Source organism: Vulpes vulpes, chromosome 6 (assembly GCF_048418805.1).
Source record: "Vulpes vulpes isolate BD-2025 chromosome 6, VulVul3, whole genome shotgun sequence".
In the NCBI taxonomy this organism is placed as follows: Eukaryota; Metazoa; Chordata; class Mammalia; order Carnivora; family Canidae; genus Vulpes; species Vulpes vulpes.
The window spans coordinates 76,031,039-76,053,479 of record NC_132785.1 but is presented as its reverse complement, the minus strand read 5'-3'; the positions used below and the strand labels follow the sequence as shown (position 1 = coordinate 76,053,479).

The following is a 22,441-nucleotide window of genomic DNA, read 5'->3' as shown; positions in this document are numbered from 1 at the left end:
GGACCTCATGAGGGAACACCTAAATTGTGTCTTCTCTTTATTTCTTTGATGGCACCCTGAACTTTGTGAGGCAGCCTCTGAAGTAGCTTTTCATGCACATAGCTTCCAACCTTGGAAAACAAGCTACTCCAGAGATTTACTAGAATGTTATTTTTAAAAAGGGATGAAAGTTATTTATAAATAAAAATATTACAGATAGAACTAGACATATCTAGTGGTAGACAGGAAAGTATAACCAAGCATAAAATGTATGTTCGTTTTTTAACAGTGACAATTCTGTTTCTTTCCTGTACCATCTCAGTTGATTTTAACATTTAGGGCTTAATAGCATGGGAAGTATGCTTTGAAATTCACTGTTGCTAAAGAACTTTAGCCTTCATGTGGCAGCCTATTAAATAGCTGCTATTCACTGCCTTTTTTTTTCCCCTTGCTCTTGGAATCCTGATCTCAATAGAAAGACAAGCATAGATGAACTCTCATGCCAATTAACAAATCTGGAGAAAAAAATATGACTGATACTTGAAAAGTCCTGGCCTCTGACCTTCATTTGCCTTTATTAGGTAAAGTTGGAAAAAGGGAATTGAAAGGGCATTCTGTTAACCTTAGTCTGTTGCCTGAGGTTGTCAGTCCACTGTACCAGGATGGCAAAAGCAACAACAAAAAATAAATTACAGAAAATTTATTTATTCATTTAACATTTATTGAATAATAAAAAAAATTAAAAAAAATTATTGAATAAGCAGCACTATACACAGGGGCTGGGTATATACAGATACATAAAACAGATGGAATCTCTGCCCTCAAGCCTTAATCAATGTAGGCTGTTAGAGAATCTTTTGTATACTGTGGGACCCAGGAAATTTAACAAAATCCCCCACCCTTGGACAAGCAGAGCAGGACTGACTCTATTTTGCGCTGTACCCGCCTTGTGCCGACCTGTTTAGGGCACTGCCCCACCCTAGTCAAGCCCAGGGCACACCCTAATCGGAAATCGGCTCCGTGATAGACCAGTTCAAATGGATACTTTAGGGTAAAACGTAACTAAATCGGCCACCTGCGAGTGTCGGGATCAGCATGACTGTGCAACTTTCTGCGTATCCCATTGGCCACTGGCCCCTATAAAGTTGCTCAGCCTCTTAGTCTCAGGGTCCAAGTCCCTGCTCCGCTGTGTCGGGTACGCTTGGACCCAGGCTAGAGCTTGTAAATAAACCCCCGTGTGTTTGCACCGGTGTCGGCTCCTCGGTGGTTTCTCAGATTCGCAATCTTGGGCACAACATACACAAATAACAGAAAACTTCTACTCAACTGGCTTTACCAATGAGAGAGTTTATTATTACACACAAAGAAAAAAATCAAGGCTGGTTAATTCACTAGGTCGGTAACTGTCACTGAAGACCTAGATTCTTCCCATCTTTCTGCTGTTACTTCAAAGCCTTCATGGTGTCAAGATGACTGTCACAATTCCAGATGTCACATCTTCTGCAGCAGGACAGAGAAGAAGCATTGTGGGACAATGTCACCATTTCTTCTCAGGTGTCTCTTTTCTTATGAGACAACCTCTTACATCTCATTGGCCAGAACTGTATCACGTGCCTTCCTAAACCGATCACTGGCAAAGGGAATTACATTTCCAGACCTGGCTTAGACTACTTTAGCTCAATTAGAAATATTGAGCATCCACACACCAAATGTCCTCTACTTTTATTTTATTTTTTATCTTTTTTTTTGAATATATATATATTTTTAATTTTTCTTTATTTATGATAGGCACACAGTGAGAGAGAGAGAGAGAGGCAGAGACACAGGCAGAGGGAGAAGCAGGCTCCATGCACCGGGAGCCCGACGTGGGATTCGATCCCGGGTCTCCAGGATCGCGCCCTGGGCCAAAGGCACACGCCGAACCGCTGCGCCACCCAGGGATCCCTATTTTTTATCTTTTTAAAAAGATCTTATTTATTCATGAGAGACACAGAGAGAGAGGCAGAGACAGGGGCAGAGAGAGAAGCAGAGAGAAGCAGGCTCCCTGCGGGGATCCTGACGTGGGATTCCATCCTGGGACTCCAGGATCATGCCCTGGGCCAAAGGCAGGCAGTTTAGCATCCCAGGCATCCCTGTCCCCTACTTTAAACTGAAGAAACAAATACAACTATCATGTAAGGCTCAGGAATATGAGGACAGTGATATAGATGTGAAATTTAAATCTGTGTTAATAAATTGATCAATAATTATTTTTTTTAGTATTTCCCTTTACCTATACTAGCTATCTGCTACTGGGAGACAAGACCAACATTGGGAGATGCCTATTCCCTCAATAAAGTTTTCCAGATAATTTCTTGCTCTCAGCCAAAGAACTATATATCTAAAATTTCAAAGGGGAAATATAACAGAAATTAGCCAACATTCAATATTTAAACTCTTACTCATTTCATCAATGAAACACCATTACTGAAAGAATACTATTCTCTTTCAAGAAATACAAGTACACCCCTGCTTTATATTTTGCCAATAGCCAAATTTTATGTTTTATGTCAATGATTAGATGGAATTCTTCTTGGATTAAATAATACTGCTGACAATAGGGAAATAATCCCTTGAATTTGTAGACTACTTTATGCTTTTAAAGTGCTTTCTCATATGTTAATCTGAATTATATCTCATTCTTACTCTAGGAAGGGGTAAACAGCTGCAAAATTAGTTCCTCATTTTTTATTTTAATTTTTTAATTTTTTATATATTTTTGTTAATTTTTATTTATTTATGATAGTCACACAGAGAGAGAGAGAGAGAGAGGCAGAGACATAGGCAGAGGAGAAGCAGGCTCCATGCACCGGGAGCCCAACGTGGGATTCGATCCCGGGTCTCCAGGATCACGCCCTGGGCCAAAGGCAGGCGCTAAACCGCTGCGCCACCCAGGGATCCCAGTTCCTCATTTTTTAAATATGACATTTTTTATTATGCCAAAAGTTAAAGATTTGCCCAAAGACTTCAGAGCTAAGTAGTTAAATAATCAGGATTAAAACCAAATTACTTCAATCCTAATCCAATGCTTTTGGAGCAATTTAACAAATTTTCATGTAACTTAAAATTGTTTGATATTGTAAAAGTCTATTTTAAATACTGTAAAAAAAAGTTGGAATCTATCTTGTGAAAAAATTAAAATATAACATCTTTTAGGTCTTATTCTTCAACCTCGACCCAGTTGTTAGGTCCCTGAAGTCTCAGCACCTTAGATATATTAGGTTCAAAATGTTCCTTTTTTCAAATGGTCCTATCACCTCTATTAGAAATTGCTACATATTTCATATAAACTCAGAATCCAGCAAGCCTTGGCCCTAGATACTTGTGTGACTTTAAATTCTATTTATATCCTGATTCTGAAAGAGCTGAAATCAAATTGAAAAGAACAAGATTTTTTAAACGGAGAGAGAAAAAGTAAAGAAAAAAGAAAAAAAAGAACAGGATTATCTAGAATGAGACCCTCAATGACAAATTTGAGAAAAATCTCACTAAAAGGGACCTTGTTTAAGAAAAACAACTCTTCCTACTTTCCTGGATTTCAGGAGGATTAAAAAAATGAAGAAATGTTTTAAATCTATCACTCTTGCCTCAATCTTTGAAAAGTGATGGATAGGTGATAAAAAACTAAACAAAGCAACAGGTTCAAACAAAGATATTTTCTCATTAAAACTAGAAGGATCAAATACTTCCTGAGGAGGATTGTGACAAGCCATTTCTCTTGGGAATGCTGATCTAAATGGAGTTTATGGAGAGCACAAAATTTACATCTCCTTCCCAGGTCACACTTCTATATCTAGTGGTCTACTCAAAGGCACTGCACAGATATCTTGATTTTTTATCAAATCTAGCACTTCCAAAAGTAGATTCCTGATATTTTCCTCTGACCTGCTCCACTCACATCTCTCCTATCCCAGTGGATAGCAGCAGCTCCCTTCTTTTCTGGCTCTGAGATTTAAAAACTACCTTTCATTCTTTAATTCCTATTTTTCAAACAGTTTGTTAGAAAATTATGTTGTCTCTTAAAAAATATATTCAAAATCCAACGATTTCTCTTTGCTTCACTACTATTGATATGAGAAACAAAGGCAAAAGAAAAAACTAAATTTCCTTACTACTTACCGCCCATTGACAAGTCCTTGAAACAAGCAAAGTGACCTTCCTCTGGGAACTTAGTTGCCTTAATGTTGATACTTTGCTAAAGGCAAAAGGCACTCTTAGCTTAACATTAGCCAGACCCCCTCAAGATCCTGTAAGTCTTTAACATATAAAAATTCCTTTGGAAACTTCCTTTATCCCTACTTCCCAAGATGTCTCTTAGCAATCATCCTCCAACCATATGACCCACTGATATACAACTGAAGAGTCTCATGACTAAGGTTTTACTACACAGTAATAAATGACCTTTTCCCATCAACAGCTAGCCCCCTTGAGGTCCTGGAAACCTTGCTTCCAAAATTCCTTGGAGACTTATGCTATCCCAAACCAATGAGTCACCTGTCACAACCCCGGGTGCAGCTCTTTGTGCCCATGAATCCTGTCCCAGTCCTTATTAAAGGACTTATCTTTTGCACAAAAGATGTTTCAAGAATTCTTTCTTGACCAGTTGCTCCCAAACTCAACATTTCAACATCACTATCACCTCAGTTTGAGCCACCATCACACTATTCTAGATTACACCAAAACCCCCTCCTTCTGTCCTTGCCCCTCTGTTCTATATTTTCAACACAGCAGCCAGAGTGATTTTTTTTAAAAATAAGACGTCAGTTCACAACATGTCTTTGCAGAAAACTCTACGGTGGATTCTTACTTAGTTCATTCAAGAAAGACAGCAAAATATTTCCAAAGGCCTGCAAGGTCCCATTATCTTCCCACTCCCTTCTTTCTCATTTTCTCATTATTCCTCAGTCCCTTGCTGCTGTACATGTACCCACCACAGTCCCATCTATCAACATGGAGCATTCTTTCCCAACACTGCTGTCCCATATCTCCTTCTATCTTTGCTCAAATCTCACTCTTAATGTGGTGGTGGTGGTTGTAGGGGGGCAGGGTGTTGAACCAGCAAAACTACAAGGCATCAGTTATATCTGAATTTCAGAATTTCAGATAAGCAATGAATAGCATCTTAGTGTAAGTATGTCCCAAATACTGCATGGGACAACTGTATATTTTAAAAAGTATTCATTGTTTATCTGAAATTTACGTTTAACTGAAATTCCTGTTTTTTGTTTTTTTCTAAATCTGGCAACCCTGCAATGGGTTCTATCCCAACCGAAGTATGTATCATGTCTTCCCTCTCCCCCAGACTCCAGATTCGTCTCAATTTTTTTTTTTAAAGATTTTATTTATTTATTCATTAGAGACATAGAGAGAGAGAGAGGCAGAGACACAGGCAGAGGGAGAAGCAGGCTCCATGCAGGGAGGCCAACGTGAGACTGGAGCCTGGGCCTCCAGGATCAGGCCCTGGGCCAAAGGCAGGTGCTAAACCACTGACCCACCCAGGGATTCCCGCCCCCCTCCCATTTTTTAAGATTTTACAGATTCCTCTCACTTGCTCTATTTTTTTTCTTTCTTCATAACACTCAGTTTCTTCTAACCAACTACGTAATTGTCTTAAATATTACATTTACTATCTGTCTCCCTTCTCTGGAAAATCATGTCCATGTAAGCAGTTCCAAGATAAAAGGAAGATTTGATTTATGGTCAAAGAATTTTATTTTATCTATTTTTATTAAAGATTGTAATTGTGGGATCCCTGGGATCCCTGCCTCCCTCTGTGTGTGTGTGTGTCTTTCATGAATAAATAAATAAAATCTTAAAAAAAATAAAAAAGAATAAAGATTGTAATTGTTTATTTGACACAGAAAAAGAGAGCACAAGCAGGGGGAGCTGCAGGCAGAGGAAGAGGGAGAAGCAGACACCCTGCTGAGCAGGAAGTCTGATTCTGTTTTGGGCTCGGCTGGATCCCAGGACCCTGCAATCATGACCTATGCTGAAAGCAGATGCTCAACCAACTGAGCCACCCAGGCTCTAATTTTTATTTTCAGCGCATTTCTTTTCCACTGTGTTGAAGAATTGAAAGTTTTTCATGCAAACACTCGGGAAAAGTTAGGCACTTCTATCTCTCCACTCTTAACTATTCTTATACATCTAATGCATATACACATTTGTTAATATAATTGATTTCCATTTAAAGCTAACCATTTGCTATAAACTATAGAAGTCTGTCCTGCAGATAACTGACAAGATAGAAAATTACCATGAGGGAAAATTACCTTAAAAAAAAAGAATCAAACACTTTGGTGTTTCCTGGTTAGACCCTTTCTTTGAAAACAGTCAAATAATTTAAGAAAAGGGGCCCTCTAAAGAAACCATAGTAAATCTGTTTTAAATATCTTATTATGGTCTGTTTAAATGTAGTTTTTAAAGTTACTATATGTATAGCAAACATTGGCAATTTCATTCAACTCTGTGAATTTCTCCTAATGAATGGAGAAAAAGGAAGAGCTGGCATGAGTGAGTGAGTATGGTGATTACTTCCTCAAACCACACAAGGATAAAGGCATTCTCATGCATTATTTCATTTAACCTTTACATTAAGTTGAGAGGTTATTGTATTATTATCCCTATTTGCAGATAAGGGATTTGAGATTCAGGTCAGTCCTGCCCTCTGTAAAAGGCAGGATTGATTAACCTGCCTCATGCTCTCTCAAGCCTACGTTCTTACCTGTACAAAAAGTTGTACAAATATATTTACAGGGCAGCCCCGGTGGCGCAGGGGTTTAGCGCCGCCTGCAGCCCAGGGCGTGATCCTGGAGACCTGGGATCGGGTCCAACGTCGGGCTCTTTGCATAGAGCCTGCTTCTCCCTCTGCCTGTGTCTCTGCCTCTCTCTCTCTCTCTCTCTCTCTGCATCTCTATGAATAAATAAATAAATAAATAAATAAATAAATATTAAAAAATATATATACATATATATATATATATATATTTACAGTACAGCCAAGTTAGGCAGTAGATGGGGAGGGGAAAGGTTGAGGTAACCTTGAACAAAGACAGAATAAAGAGAGAAAATGGTCAGCTAGAGCAAAGTCAAAAAATTAACTGGAAAAATAAAACTGAGGAATTAACCTTTTGATAAGAGCAAAAAAGGGCAATTTGCTTCCCAAATAGAGATAAAGCTATGACGATTATCAACTTTGCATTTCTTTTGGAATACCACAAGTGTAACCACAAATATACTTCCTACTGAACTTCAGAATCCAAGAGATGGCCTTCTTGCTGAGGTGCTAATATTAAAGATGAAATGCTACAGAAAAGAAATCCACTTATTAACTTACTTAATACAATCCCTCTCATTTAGCCTGGTATTTGCTTTTGGCCAAGAAAGCTTGATCAGCATGCAGATCCCTGAAAGCCAGCTACTTTTAGTAGAATATGGATGCCTGGCAAAGTAACACTCCTTGCTACAGGGAACGGGGGTTCTCCTGTCCCCCAAAGAAACTTTTATCCAGGTTTACACCAAAAATTCTAGAATAGAAACTGGTTTTTTTTTGAAGAGAGATCCAGTCATTCTGAGGCATTACTTCATGCCCTCTCAAAGTCACAGGGTAATCCAGGGCCAGTCAGGCAACCATATACTGAGTAGAGATCCTGGATTAATATGCATGGTTGTGTCATTACCCACTTACCTCATTAACTGACCAATCATCTACCAAAACTACAGGTAATAGAACACAAATTTGGTACACTTTGACAGGGAAGGTGCAAGGGGAGAATGCTAGCCCAGGGTAATAAATCTCAAAGAGAAGGCTGGCTAGCCAGGAGGCAGGTGAATCTGTTGAGGTAAAGAGGATAGGATCTGTATATTCAACATACCATGGAGTGTTCCATCCACAGTCACTACTCAGTGTTTCTTGAATAATTGTTGAAGTGTTATGAGAAGTAAGAGATTAGGGGACAGCCCTCACACTAATACATATTTAATAAGTTTTCCACTTGCTATATCTGAACAAGGAGAAAACTGTTTAGTTGAACAAATGCAGTGAAAGTTTTATATATATATGCCCTCTCCATGGGGCATGGTGTGAGCTATGTGTGAGCTTTTTTCCTTCTTAAAAAGAAACAACAGGTCCAAAATGAAATGGAGTCACTTGTGCTGAGCTCCACATCAGCAAACCAAGACTTAATACCTAACCTAATTGCAGTATCAGTCCCTCCCAGGAATGTAATCTTAACTGGTCCATCTGGAATTTCCTGGTCAGCCCTAGTGAGGTAATCTGCCTGAAAGACCCCTTTCATCTCCAAAAAGAAAATGACCTTGGGCAGCACTGGTGGCACAGCGGTTTAGTGCCACCTGCAGCCCGGGTGTGATCCTGGGGACCCGGGATCAAGTCCTGCGTCGGGCTCCCTGCATGGAGCCTTCTTCTCCCTCTGCCTGCGTCTCTGCCTCTCTCTCTCTGTGTGTGTCTCAATAAATAAATAAAATCTTTAAAAAAAAAATGACCTTGCCTGAGACAATCCATTCTTTCCCCCCCTTCTGCCTATAAAAGCCTTCCATTTTGTACAGCTCCTCAGAGCTCCTTTCTCTTTGCCAGATGAGATGCTGCCCAATTCATGAATCACTGAATAAAGCCTATTAGATTTTTGAATTTATTCATTTGCATTTTTTAATACTCTTCTAAATATGGGTAGATGTTTTGTATCTTTCTATTATTATTAGCAAAGAAGCAAAGAAAAAAGATGGAAGAGTAGGAAGGGGAGAGAGGCTAGACCAAATTTAGTAATTCTCTTAGCCCCTGTCTGGCCTCTTCTTTGGGCTTGTGGATAGAACCACTTAGTCAGGCAGGTCAAGGGCAAATCTATATACCTTTGTCTCCAAGGTGGGCTTTATTGAGGAATATGTTTTTCTCTGAGAAACTTAAAGTCTAACTGGGATTAGCTACTTAGAAATGGAAGTGGAAAGTCTGAAAATTCTGATTCAATAAACCAACAGCCAGTATGAGAACAGAAGGGAAGAGAAACATTCCCACTGCCAGAGCATTTTACAGATAATTAAAGCAAAGACTGACTCGCAACAGGATGATTTTAACATACCAAAAACACGGCTTGACTAGAGCTCTTTCAATGTCTCTTCCAGTGCAGTTATGTTATTAGCTTTCAGAATATCCTATGTAGGGAAAACACTTTTCCTGAACTATTCCGTTTTTCAATTACTAAAGAGCTTTGAGTTTAAAAGTTCACCAAAAAACCCACCATGTGGGGAATCCGTGGGTGGTTCAGCGGTTTAGCACCTTCCTTCGGCCCAGGGCGTGGTCCTGGAGTCCTGGGATTGAGTCCCACACCAGGGTCCCTGCATGGAGCCTGCTTCTCCCTCTGCCTGTGCCTCTGCCTCTCTCTCCCTCTCTCTGTGTATCTCATGAATAAATAAATAAATCTTTAAAAAAAAACCCATCATGTTCCCATTTTGGACATATCCCTTGTCTAATGGGTAGTAACAAGATCACCCTTTCAGACACTATAGTTCATATTACTTAAACACCAGGCTGCCCTATCTCACACTTGGAATAGGTTACGCAATAAATCTATTTGATCTTTTCTTTACTGTCTGTCCCAGGAATGGATGCAGGATTTTCTTCTTTGCTATAGGAACAGATTTCTCCTTTGCTGTGTAGGAAGTGATTCACCTCTAGGAGGCTAATTTCTTAGAGTTGAGTGCAGGATCTTAATAAATAAACCAAAAAGTGAAGTGCTATTTTGAACAGCCCTCACACCAGCAGGAAAAATCAGTGAATGAGGAACCATGGAAGACTGTTCACTACATACCCATTTACTCCAAAATATTATTTGGATCAGCACTGGATATTTTTTAATAAATTATAAGTGATTCTTCTTTCTGTATTAATTAAGAACGTACACTACTCCTCAAGTGTTTTAACTCCCCCAGTGCCAAGTTTAAATCCTCTGGATTTTTCCTGATGCATGAAGAGCTCTGAAAACATAACAATGGTAAGCAATAACCCAGGGTGATTAAGACATCAAAATGTGTGCAGATGCTGGTAAAAAAAAAAAAAAAATGCAGAAAGATGGCAAATGGAAATAAGAAAGATTGCCAAGACAAATTGTCAGAATACACTAAAGATTTAGGTCTCTGGATATGCTAGATTTATAGCACGTGTCACTTTAGAAGAAAGTGCAGGAAGGAGAAGGGTATGAAGCATATGAAAGATATAAAGCTCTTAGGACAGAGTAAATACTCAAAACAAGTTAGTATAAACAAATGAAAAATGGTGACAAAAGACAGGGATGAAAAGAGAACAGTTTTCTGTGGTCATTTTAAGTACATGTGCAGCACAGAAAGGCATCTTTGTCCACATCAGTAGCATCTGATGCGGTATCATAGGCATGTATATTAGCGTTCTCCAGAGAAACAGAGCCAATAGGAGAAATAGATAGACAGGTAGGGACGTATCAGGAGGGACTGGCTCACATGATTATGGAGATTGAAGTCCAATGATCTGACATCTGCAAGCTAGAGGCTTTAGTAAAGTCAGTGGTGTAGTTCCTCTCCAAACCTGAAAGACAGAACCAGAAGCACTGATGTCCAAGGGCAGAAGATGGATTTCCCAGCTCAACAGAACAGAGATTTGTCTTTCCTCTATCTTTTTGTTGTATTTATCATCATGTATTGATGTTGTATCATCAATAGAATGAATGATATCACCAAGCAATGGTGAAGATGATCTTTACCGTCTACCAATTTAAATGCTAATCTCTTTCAGAAACACCCTCACAGATACCCCTAGGAATGTTTTACTGGCTATCTGGGTATGCCTTAGCCCAGTAGAGTTGACACACAGAACTAACCATAACAGTATTACTATCAACGTACATAGCCTATTTCAGTTTAATCAGTTAAGTAGTCAAATCATTCTTCCTGTGCCAGCATAATACTCTCTTTCTCTAAAACAATCCAATTTTTTTTTTTATGCATAGGCTTTTCTCAGTTGGGAGAACTTAGAGCCAATGGCTTCTTCCAAAGGCATTCTGGACACTGGAATTTTCAGTCCAGATCCTGTAAATTGGAGGCTTCCCTGACAGGGGAAGGGGCAGCCAACATGTAGTAAGTGACACTGAAATGTCTCATTACCAAAAAGAGAAAACCACGATCCAAAATCTGTCCCTCAGGGCTCCCTGGTAATGATCTCCTCAACAGTCTCATGGCTAGAAAAGTAAGCTCAATAAATTTTACTTGTATGGAAGCCTCAGAAACGCTAAAATTTTTCAGATTTTGCCTAACTTTATACCAATATGCAAGTTTTCTTCACTGACAGGTTTGTTGGAGAGGATGCGGAGAAAAGGGAACCCTCTTACACTGTTGGTGGAAATGTGAACTGGTGCAGCCACTCTGGAAAACTGCGTGGAGGTTCCTCAAAGAGTTAAAAATAGACCTGCCCTATGACCCAGCAATTGCACTGCTGGGGATTTACCCCAAATACACAGATGCAATGAAACGTCGGGACACCTGTACCCCGATGTTTATAGCAGCAATGTCCACAATAGCCAAACTGTGGAAGGAGGCTCGGTGTCCATCGAAAGATGAATGGATAAAGAAGATGTGGTTTAGGGATCCCTGGGTGGTGCAGCGGTTTGGCGCCTGCCTTTGGCCCAGGGCGCGATCCTGGAGACCCGGGATCGAATCCCACGTCGGGCTCCCGGTGCATGGAGCCTGCTTCTCCCTCTGCCTATGTCACTGACTCTCTCTCTCTCTCTCCCTGTGTGACTATCATAAATAAATAAAAATTAAAAAAAAGAAGATATGGTTTATGTATACAATTGAATATTACTCAGCCATTAGAAACGACAAATACCCACCATTTGCTTCAACGTGGATGGAACTGGAGGGTATTATGCTGAGTGAAATGAGTCAATCGGAGAAGGACAAACATTATATGTTCTCATTCATTTGGGGAATATAAATAATAGTGAAAGGGAATAGAAGGGAAGGGAGAAGAAATGCGTAGGAAATATCAGAAAGGGAGATAGAACACGAGAGACTCCTAACTCTGGGAAACGAACTAGGGGTGGTAGAAGGGGAGGAGGGCGGGGGGGGGGGGTGAATGGGGGATGGGCACTGAGGGGGGCACTTGACGGGATGAGCACTGGGTGTTATTCTGTATGTTGGCAAATTGAACACCAATAAAAAATAAATTTATTATTTAAAAAAATAACAGTGATAAATCCTTTAAGACTTTTTTGACCAATATCCAATAGAAAGCTTAAACAGTGTTTCCTTTGGCCTCTTTCAAGGTAAGCCCCTGCCCACAGGTTCAGTGCTGCTTTTTATTTTTATTTTTTTATTTTTTTAATTTTTATTTATTTATGATAGTCACAGAGAGAGAGAGAGAGAGAGAGAGGCAGAGACACAGGCAGAGGGAGAAGCAGGCTCCATGCACCGGGAGCCCGACGTGGGATTCGATCCCGGGTCTCCAGGATCGCGCCCCGGGCCAAAGGCAGGCGCCAAACCGCTGCGCCACCCAGGGGTCCCTCAGTGCTGCGTTTTAAATCAATCTTTCTTTCTCTCTCTCTCTTTCTTTCTTTCTTTATTTTTTACAGAGAAAGGAAGGTGGAGGTACAGTGGGAGAGGGAGAAAGAATCTTTTTTTTTTTTTTTTTAAGAGTTTATTTATTTATTCATGGCAGACACACACAGAGAGAGGCAGAGACACAGGCAGAGGGAGAAGCAGGCTCCATGCAGGGAGCCTGACATGGGACTTGATCCCGGGTCTCCAGGATCACGCCCCATGCTGAAGGCGGCACTAAACCGCTGCGCCACCGAAGCTGCCCCGGAGAAAGAATCTTAAGCAGGTTCCACACTTTAGTATGGAGCCGGACATGGGGCTCAATCTCATGACCCCGAGATTGTGACCTGAGCCGAAATCAAGAGTTGGATGTTAACCAACTGAGCCACCCAGGCACCCCAGTGCTGATTTCTTCATACTTTACTCCTTAGATAGCCAATGTTCTCTTTTATCTAAGTAATTGGATTTTTAGCTTGAGTTCTAAAGTGAAAAACAAATACAAGCTAATTTTATGGAACAATCTCTCTAGGAAGGAACAAACCATATTAGAACAATCCCCTTTGTAGACCTTCTATTAAACTATGCTGTGTCATAGACAAAATATTCATCATAACTGGAAATAGAAGGGTATTGTTTCAAACCTATTATGTACAAATCACCTAATTTTTCAAGGTTAATGAGTGTAATTTACCCATCTTTGGTTACTAAAGGGGTTATATATGATGAACAAAACTTAAGAGTTCATCCATTTTATTTTTGTGTTGATTTACCTACAGTTGTTTGGCTTTTATGTACATGTAATTGATTTGTATAATTCGGTCCAAAGCAGATGGGCAACTGCTCATGACCACTTGCAAACCATTTAGATTAATTTTGTACTGATGTTTATTCAAGGCCAAATGGAGAGAACATAAAAGGTGTGATGTTCAACTTAGCATAACAATATCATGAAAAATCTATTTGGTCTCAGCAGTAAAATAGATTCTCTCTACCAATCAGTTTCCTAAGTGCAAGTGAATTACTTCTGTCTGTGTGCCTGGACTAGCTACCCAAATTAATTATGGCATAGTTTTCTAGTTTTACAATATACAACAAAGTTTCCAAGAGCATAATAAAAGGTCATCTCCAATGCTACGTGATATTATATTTTACACTGAAGATTTATACTTCTCCTCACACTTTTGAACCAGGGGATAAAAAATTATAATCATCTGTTAAAAATAAGTAAAGATATATACACTTGATAATCCAGAGAGCCACAGTCTACTCGAATAGTTCACAGATATTAGTGATTCTAATTTTTTTCAATGAATAGATTTTTACCTACCTTAGTAATGTTGAGCCTCACACCTTTATAGTCTTGCTTTGAATTACAATTAGTACCACTGAAATATCAATGTCTATTTAGAACGTTTCACTGTTTTTTTTTCTGGGAATGGGCTATACAAACATATATAGATATTTTCTTCTGTGTTTAGACTTGTCATTTGGATAAATCTAAATAAATTTAAGAAACCAGAAAGCCTTGGAATCTTTAAAGAATTAAAGTTGTTTAGGTCAGTCTAATAAAAACAATGAGCATCACAATAAACTCTGTTTTTTAAAAAGATTATGTATCTTGAAAATTGAAAGTTCTACTTCTAATGCATTACTGAGTGTCAAGGATTCAGATACAATAATGTAAAGAGGTTTTTAAAAACTCTACCAGATGTAATGGGATCTTTTTTTGATGATTGCACAGACAAGTCAGAATTCTAAATGCTGTTCACCATTCTGAACATTAGCATTCTTTAAATAGTACAACTGATGCAAAAGGTAAGGGTGACTTGGAGCATCCCATGACATTTTCTAGGCTGTATTTTTAAACAAAACCCTGAAATGCAAGATTCTTTTTTTTTTTTTTTTTGGCTTCTTTCTTTCTGCTACACTACCCAGACAAAAACACTTCAGTTATTTTAACTTTCTTATATATTGATTGCAGATGAATGGAATTTATTAGATATATATTAATTCAATTTATTCATAAAATCTATATTTATGCCTTTCTTGTGAACACCTGTAACAAGCCTCTTTCTCTAACTGAAGGATTATTTAGCTTTATGGCAATATAAACAATGCCATGTTCTGTATATATTAATATTTAAAACCTCAATTTGAAAGGCTACAAGTTTTACAAGGAAAGATAAGATGTTCAACAACTTCCTCTAAGGTGTACTTTAAGTCTCGCATTTAAACATAAAAACTTTTTTATTTTATTCACTTGAGTATTTATAAATGCAAATCCTCTGAATGTTATTTAATATAGCTTCATCTTTTGCTTAGAAAATTAAATTGCAATACTTATCAATTGCAGTTGATGTGAAGTCCCAATAACTACCTTATAAAATGCTAAAACCATAGCCTAATGCTAACTCTACAATGAAATTATGTATTTTTGTAATTGTTTTCCCTTACATGAATAATTATTGGTTAAAGAATAGCTTCTTCCTAAGGAGAGTTTTGAATGGTATGGTCCATAATGCCACACGATAACCTCAGAGAGTGAATGAGCTTGTCACTAAGGCATATAATCCTCTAGGCAAAGAAGAGGAAAATGTGTTAGGACATAATTAAATACTTACTTCTGGGGAAAATATAGGAAAAGAAACTTTATCTTTTGTCAAACACACTTTTGTTAACCCAGACTTTGCCAGATTTGCAGCATGTCAAAACTGGTCCTTTCCTTAGCCATTTAAGTACCAAGAATGCACACTCATTGTTCATGACTAGTTTCCGCTTGCTTGTGACAAAACAGCTAGTTGGAGAGTCAGCCTTGGTCAGTGTCTATTTAGGGCAAAATGTCAAAAAAGAATGTCCTGCATTTGGGGCTCAACAATAATGAACATGGCTAAATCTGAAAATTAACAAAAGAAAGTGAACAGCTTTTTAAATTCTGAAGAACATTAGATTCTGGTGTCCTTTTTGTTCTGATTGTTGTGGCTTAACATTCTGAAAAGACCACCTGTTGGGCAGCCATTTTGTGATTGTATTAAATGCAGCAATTGCATAAAAGAACACTTTCCAAAATAACCTGGCATTATTATTCACTTATTTTATAGTAAATCTGCATTCAAAACCTGCATTAAAATATGAGGCTTTCCTCCTAAGTGAAATTTAAGCTGTAAGTTTGATATAAATGCATACTCAACTGCAAATGCATGATTTTATGGTCAAATGCATTATACTTAAAAATGAGTTCAAGTAAACCTTTGATATGGCAATTAGAGTGTATGCTGAATGAAGTGAAACAGTCAAAAGTGGTGCACAGTAGACAGGGAATCCCGGAGGAAATGACACAAAACTGATAGCATATAATTATTAGACTGACACAGAGAGACATAATGTAGATGGAGAAAATTACTGTTGCCTATTAAGAGAATATGATATCCTCAGCAATCCTGAAAGCATATTTTACTGGAACAATACCTCCGAATTCATGAATAAAAGAAAAGCCATGTCCCAAACTCACAGGCTTTGCAATTCATTAATACAAAAATCTTTCCCAGAACGTGGTGGAAATAAAAATATTATTGTTTAAGTCCAACTGATGATGCTTTAAGTGACATCTAAGAAAATACAGGAAGACAGTACTAAAATGAAAAAAGGAAACTGTTCCTAAGACAAAAAGATAATTTGCCATAACTTTCTAATAAGTTTTTAAAAATACATATTTTGATGTTAAATATGACAGTTCAATCAAAAAGTCATATGAGATGCATGAAAAATATTTTGGATCCATTTGGCTTTGTGAGTACTTCAGAGCAGTGTGATGGAGATCAATTCTGAATTTCATGATTTCTAAGGTTACATAAGCCTGCAGAGTTAATGCATTTTCTGAATTTGGAAAACATAACTTTCAAAATGTTTTTTAAAATATTACATTAAATAGTTTCTAGGATTTCCTAAATATTTCACATTTCAGTTTAATTTGACTATAGTCTTCCTCAAGATGAATTACTTCATTTATGTTAAATTTGCTCTACTTAATGACCTAAAGTAAGTTGGGTGGAATTAATGACTGTATTGTCACAATAATAACATTCCTTTGCTACTGAGATACATCCAGAAAGTTTTCCCCTAAGTTTTTCAAAGTTTCCATTCACTGGAAAATTGAAATTTTTAAAAAAATAAAGATTCACTTCTATGTTGTATTAAAAGCAAGTCTTGCCTTGGAAGAGAAAAAAATAAAAGTACTTTCCTTAAGCCTTACTTCCAAGTGGAAAAGACCACCAAAAAGGAAATTTTTAAGTTGTTTGTAAAAAATTTCATTGTTGATCCATACAGAATATATCACCACATACATCAATGCTTCAATAAGCTCCTCAACTCACAGAGTCTCTTGTGTTACATAAACTGTGAATATTAAGTCAAATTGTTAAGTTAAAAAAAAAAAACCTCCTCTCTGGGTAGGTTTAAAGGAAAACTTTTTTTCTCATAAATAATCACATTGAGATTTTACATCTTCTCTATTTTACTCTTGTATATTTTAATATTTTTCTGACTTTATATTATTTTAAGAGCTTACAACTTCCATATCTACAAGCAAATATAATCCCTGGTTTTAAAGAACATTATTTTTTTTCTTATGTTTCAGAGTGTTGTGTAGAGAAACACTAAAATATAAATTTGCGGAAGAATACAACATAAAGCAAAGATTCACAAATAGGAAAGGTACTGTAATAACTCTCCTTAATAAATACGGGATTTTAATGGTGAGAAACTATAAATGAACCCAAATATCATGCCATCTATGTTTCTGGAAGAAGAGCTTAAGATATTAAAATTATCTGGCAATTTAAAATTTTAGTTCATCTCTTGTAAGTTTCGCTTCCTAAAGATGTCTTCCTGACATAAATGACACTCAATGGGATACTCATTACCTTCCTATAAGAAAAACCATATGAAAAAATGATAGAGGACATCATGTCATGTTCAAATCATGCCATAACTCAGTATTATTAGAAGTCAGTATAATTGGAAGTCAGTGACTTAGCAAGGTTATACAATATTTTGTGGAGCTGTTCTATGCCCAGACTATAATATGCTCTATTCTCCTAAGGAAAACAGTATCTTACAAATACATATTAATATATATATTAAATTAATGTAAGAATTCCTTGTTTGCTAAAATGACTGAGTCCATGAATCTAGTTAATTAGAATCAAGGATAGAAACTTCAGTATATGTAGAAAAACAGGTTAAGCTTGGGGGGGGGGGAGAGAGAAGTGTATCTTTACTAGAGCCACACTATAGCTGGAACTGCAAGAGTTAATAAGAGGTAAGGAGGAGGTGAAGGGAAAGGAGAGATGAGGGAAATAAGAAAAACTGAGCAGTGAAAGAAAAGATTCAATGGAAGGTATTATTGGTCACAGCTAGGTGTCAGAAACAAAACTAGAAAAATGAGAACTGCTTCAACACTGGAAGGGAGATAAAAAAAATGAATGTATACCACATAGTAAAAGAAAAAGAAAATAAGAAATAATAAAAAGGCTTTCAGGTGTTCCACAGAGTATATCTGTGAAAAAAATAAAGCAAGCAAGCAAGAAAAGAAAGTGAAATTGAAATTTTCTCCAAAGGTATCTCATCTAGAAGGCTTCTTTGTGCCTTCCCTTTCACATCAAGAAATTAATTTTGCATTCCCTTTGTCTGTCTAGAGGCACATTTCTAGTTTATTCCAGGGATATCTTTTTCTTTAAAAAATTCACTTTATTGGCTGAAAAAAAAAAAAGGAATAAAAATCAGATCCTTGCCTAGTTTCTTTTGACCCAAGTTTTGGAAAGATGGGACTGTCTTAGTCCTCAACTTCTGTATTGGCTCATTTTCTCTGCTGCACCATTTTCATTAAGACACTTTCCTTATGATGCTACTACTAACAGACACTCTCTTATGAATTTACCATTAATCAAGAAAGCTCCTTCTATATGTTTATGTAATCAAATATAATAAGTTGAACTGTTCTTTTCAACCCCATTTCAATTTAGAGTTGTGGTCCTAATCTGAGGACACATTATATTTCTGGCCCTTTGGGGTCAATCAAGTCTGCTGCAGGAAGTTCCCAACCATCAGGAGGGGTGATTTATTTGAGCTACCTAAACCTCTTCTCTTCTTGAATATAAACTCAAATTCCAGATCTTGACTCTGGAAGAATCTAAATCCTTCCCTGAATCTTCTACTGGTTTTGCCCCAGGCTTATCAAATTCCGTCCATATTTACAGTATGGGGTTAATTCTGACCTGAGCTAATCTGCAATCAGGAAGAAGACCTGGCCAGTCACTTCCCTAAACTATAGCACCTGGGAGCAGAACTAAGACCTGGGCAACTGAATCGGATCACCAAGTAATTTTGGTATTACCTGACCAAGAGACCTGGTCAGTCTCTCTCTTTCTCAAGGGCATCAGTTATTTCTCATTTGACAAGCATATTACAAGCATATGGGTCCATTCCCTTCCACTGACTAACAGTACACAGCATTTGTTGAGGCCCCATGGAATAAACAAACTACCATTCAGCTGATGATGCCAGACCCCATATATCCTGCCTCTTGCATATGCCCATCCCCCTCAAGTAACCTCAGGCAGCAGTCCTGATCCTGAGCTTCTCTCTGGTGCCCATGGCAACCCCATCTATTAATGCTGAAATGTTACCGCAGCGTTGTTTTTTTTGTTTTGTTTTGTTTTGTTTCTAGAACAGTTTTGAAATGAACTGTTGATGCTGCAGTTTTTGTACATTCTTCAACTTATGCAGAATTCACAGCCGGAACTTACCAGCCTGAATCCAATCAAGTTCTCTAAGACACACCATCTAAAAGCTGACTTATGCATTCTTACTGATTAAACCTGCCATTTAACAAAAGCGTTTTTGTATTACAAAATTCATTTTCCTCCTTTCACTGTTTTTTCTTAATTGCTATAGTAGAAAACTACTTTTGGGAGCAAACTCTTTCAACCTCTTGCCTCAGATTTATGTGAACACACACACACAATGTAAGCACACACATACATGCAATACTTGGAAGGAATATATGCATTTTAAAGCTCACACATTCTACGTCTAGAAAGTTCTATGGAGTTTCTTTTCAATTTATCATTTCTTTGGTCTATCATATTAACCAATTGATATTGGTTAAAGACAGAACCTTAAACCCCCCCCCTGCGCCAAATATTTTATACATCACTTATTTGCAAATTCTTTATTACTAGTATCTGAAAAAAAAAGGCACATCAGTTTCTGCGAAGAAATTTGCTAGTGCCCAAGTAACATTTGATATACTTGATAACATTTGCTGCTTTTCTTTCCTCCTGTAGCACCTTGCTTTAGGGTACTCTCACTTTCACTGGAATTATCTATTCTGTTTTTCCATTCTTGCTTTTCTAACACAATTACTATTGTTTTAGTTTTTTTTTTTTCCTTTAAGATTTTATTTATTCATGAGAGACAGAGAGAGGCAGAGACATAGACAGAGACAAAAGCAGGTGTGCAAAGTCAGCAAGGCTGTGCTGCTCCTCGCTCGATCCAGGGACTCCAGGATCACGCCCTGGGCCCAAGGCAGGCGCCCAACCACAGAAGGCAAGCATTGGGCCGAAGACAGGCATCTCCTTTATTCCTTTTAGCTTTTAAAAACCTTATTTTAAAATTGTATTTGGGGCAGCCCTGGTGGCTCAGCAGTTTAGCACCGCTGTCTGCCCAGGGTGTGATCCTGGATACCCAGGATCGAGTCCCACGTCAGGCTCCCTGCATGGAGCCTGCTTCTTCCTCTGCCTGTGTCTCTGCCTCTCTCTCTCTCTCTCTCTCTCTCTCTCTCCCTCTCCCTCTGTCATGAATAAATAAATAAAATCTTAAAAATAAAATAAAATTGTATTCATTAGGGACCCCTGGTTGGGTGGCTGCCTTTGGCTCAGGGCATGATCCCAGGACCCCAGGATGGAGTCCCACATCCCTTGCCTGTGTCTCTGTTTATCTCTGTGTCTCTCATGAATAAATAAATAACATCTTAAAAAATAAAATAAAATTGTATTAATTTAATGTGCTTGTCTTTAAGAGTTTAAAAATCCTAAACTCTTTTATTTGTATGTCACCTGTTAAGGGAGTATCTTTTATAAACTGCAATAGAATGCCAAGTTAGTTAGAAAAGCCAGAGCTCTATCCTGGAATCACCCACCTCTGAAATTTAGCCACTCCTTGGATAAATAGTAGCAGCTGTGAGAAAGCACAGCCTTGCTGACTTTGCACACCTGGGTAAGGCAGGCAATAAATGGAAATTCTCTACCTAAATTTGCAGGGCAGGATGGGGGAAGGGATGTTTAAAAGCTGGAATGCAATGACCCTACATGGGAATTTGACCAAAAACTCAGGGTTAAATCTTGCTTTATAATAAAAGATGGATAAGACCATTCATTATCAGAGGGTCTGCCAAGCACCAGGCTAGAGCATGTCCTTCGGGTGGAGAAAAGGCTGCCTCCTACAGCATTATTGAGGGTACCAGCTGCAGGGTAATTACATTCTCTCTGTGCAGCCCCAAACAGAACACACCAGGCATATAGGCAAGAGCTGGTGGGCTGCAGCAGTTGTAGGGAATCAGTTAGTCATTCCAAATGAAGAGGAGCTTTCTGGATGCTTTTAGGAAGGACTGGCATGGGCAGGAAGAAGTGAAACCTGACAGATTTGCTAAGCAAGAGCCAGGTAGTTTCAGTAAGAGATGGTCTTTTTCTGTGAAGTGTTCTATTAATTATCCATGTGGGCAGGAATTGTTTCTCTTGAGCAGTTACTGATACAGATATTCAAACAGTTAATGAAACTCCATCTGTATAGGAGCTTGCAAGTGAGAGTGCAGGCTGAATTCATTAATTTCAGATGGGAGGCTCCCCCCCCCCCTTTTTTTTAAGCAAGGAGAAAACCTGCAGTTTAAACAAACAGTATTTATAAAGTTCTGAAAAGACACTGCTACTGGAAATGGGGACAAAAAAATGCTTTTGAGAAAACTCTACTGTGTTCAAAATGAAAAACAATGGTAAAGGTTTCCATATGTAATTAAAATCTCATTCTGAAGTTGCCACTGCCACTGGCTTCCAAAGGACTCAATTAACAGGGAACTGCAAAGAATATGATATCTTCTTTGAGATGCTTTAAAGAAATGCTTCTACATAGACAAGAGGTTGGATAGTAGTTTTTACCTCCAAATGATAAGCGATTGTGTTCATTCCAGAGTAGAAGAAAAAGCTAAGAAAAATAGGTTTATAATATGAGTTACATTTTGAAGTGTGTATATTTATCATTAGACCTATGCTAAAATTCAGACTGAAAATGATATCTAACTTTACTTACCTACGAAAATTATTTCTTTAAAAATAAATGCACAGTCCTGGGGATCATCTAACCCTCTAAGAGTTGGGTTTCCCAGGTGCCTGGGACACTGTTAGAGTTTCATTTCAAAGTACTGAATGAGGCCTCCATCGGTGTGTGGAAATGGTAGCAAGATGGGACAACTTAGGTCACTCTGCACAACCAAGCCAGTCAGCCATGGGTGATTTGATTAAGCACTGTTTCAGGTGTCTGCCTCTTCTAGTTGCTGGAAATTGGATCTGAGGAATTCAGCATCTGAAACGACCCCCTGCATTACCCAGGCACTGACAGATTAGGGCTCACTGGCCCTGAAGAAAGTAGACCATGATGACACTTGGAAAAGGCAACTGCACAGCACACTCTTAGAGCTAATGTGCCAAAGCAGGGGCACCTGGGATGTAACAATAATTGTTATAAATTCCAGCAAGCTCTCTGTTAGTCTTTACCTGTGAGGACTAGGAAAGCTAAA

At 38.1% G+C, this 22,441-nt stretch overlaps 1 long non-coding RNA gene across 2 annotated transcripts in view; it reads right to left on the bottom strand.

The window, feature by feature from the left end:
- Nucleotides 1-999: 999 nt before the first annotated feature.
- The window catches only part of LOC140599226 (uncharacterized), a 41,521-nt gene continuing 20,079 nt past the window's right edge, over nt 1,000-22,441 (bottom strand). Inside the window, exons 2-4 of one of the 2 annotated variants that reach the window (XR_012001912.1) lie at nt 10,504-10,588; nt 6,743-6,931; nt 1,000-1,479 (exon numbers count right to left, since the gene is read on the bottom strand). This is a non-coding gene — a long non-coding RNA (uncharacterized lncRNA). The remainder of the gene's footprint in view (nt 1,480-6,742; nt 6,932-10,503; nt 10,589-22,441) is intronic. The other variant, XR_012001911.1, reaches the window with a different exon arrangement.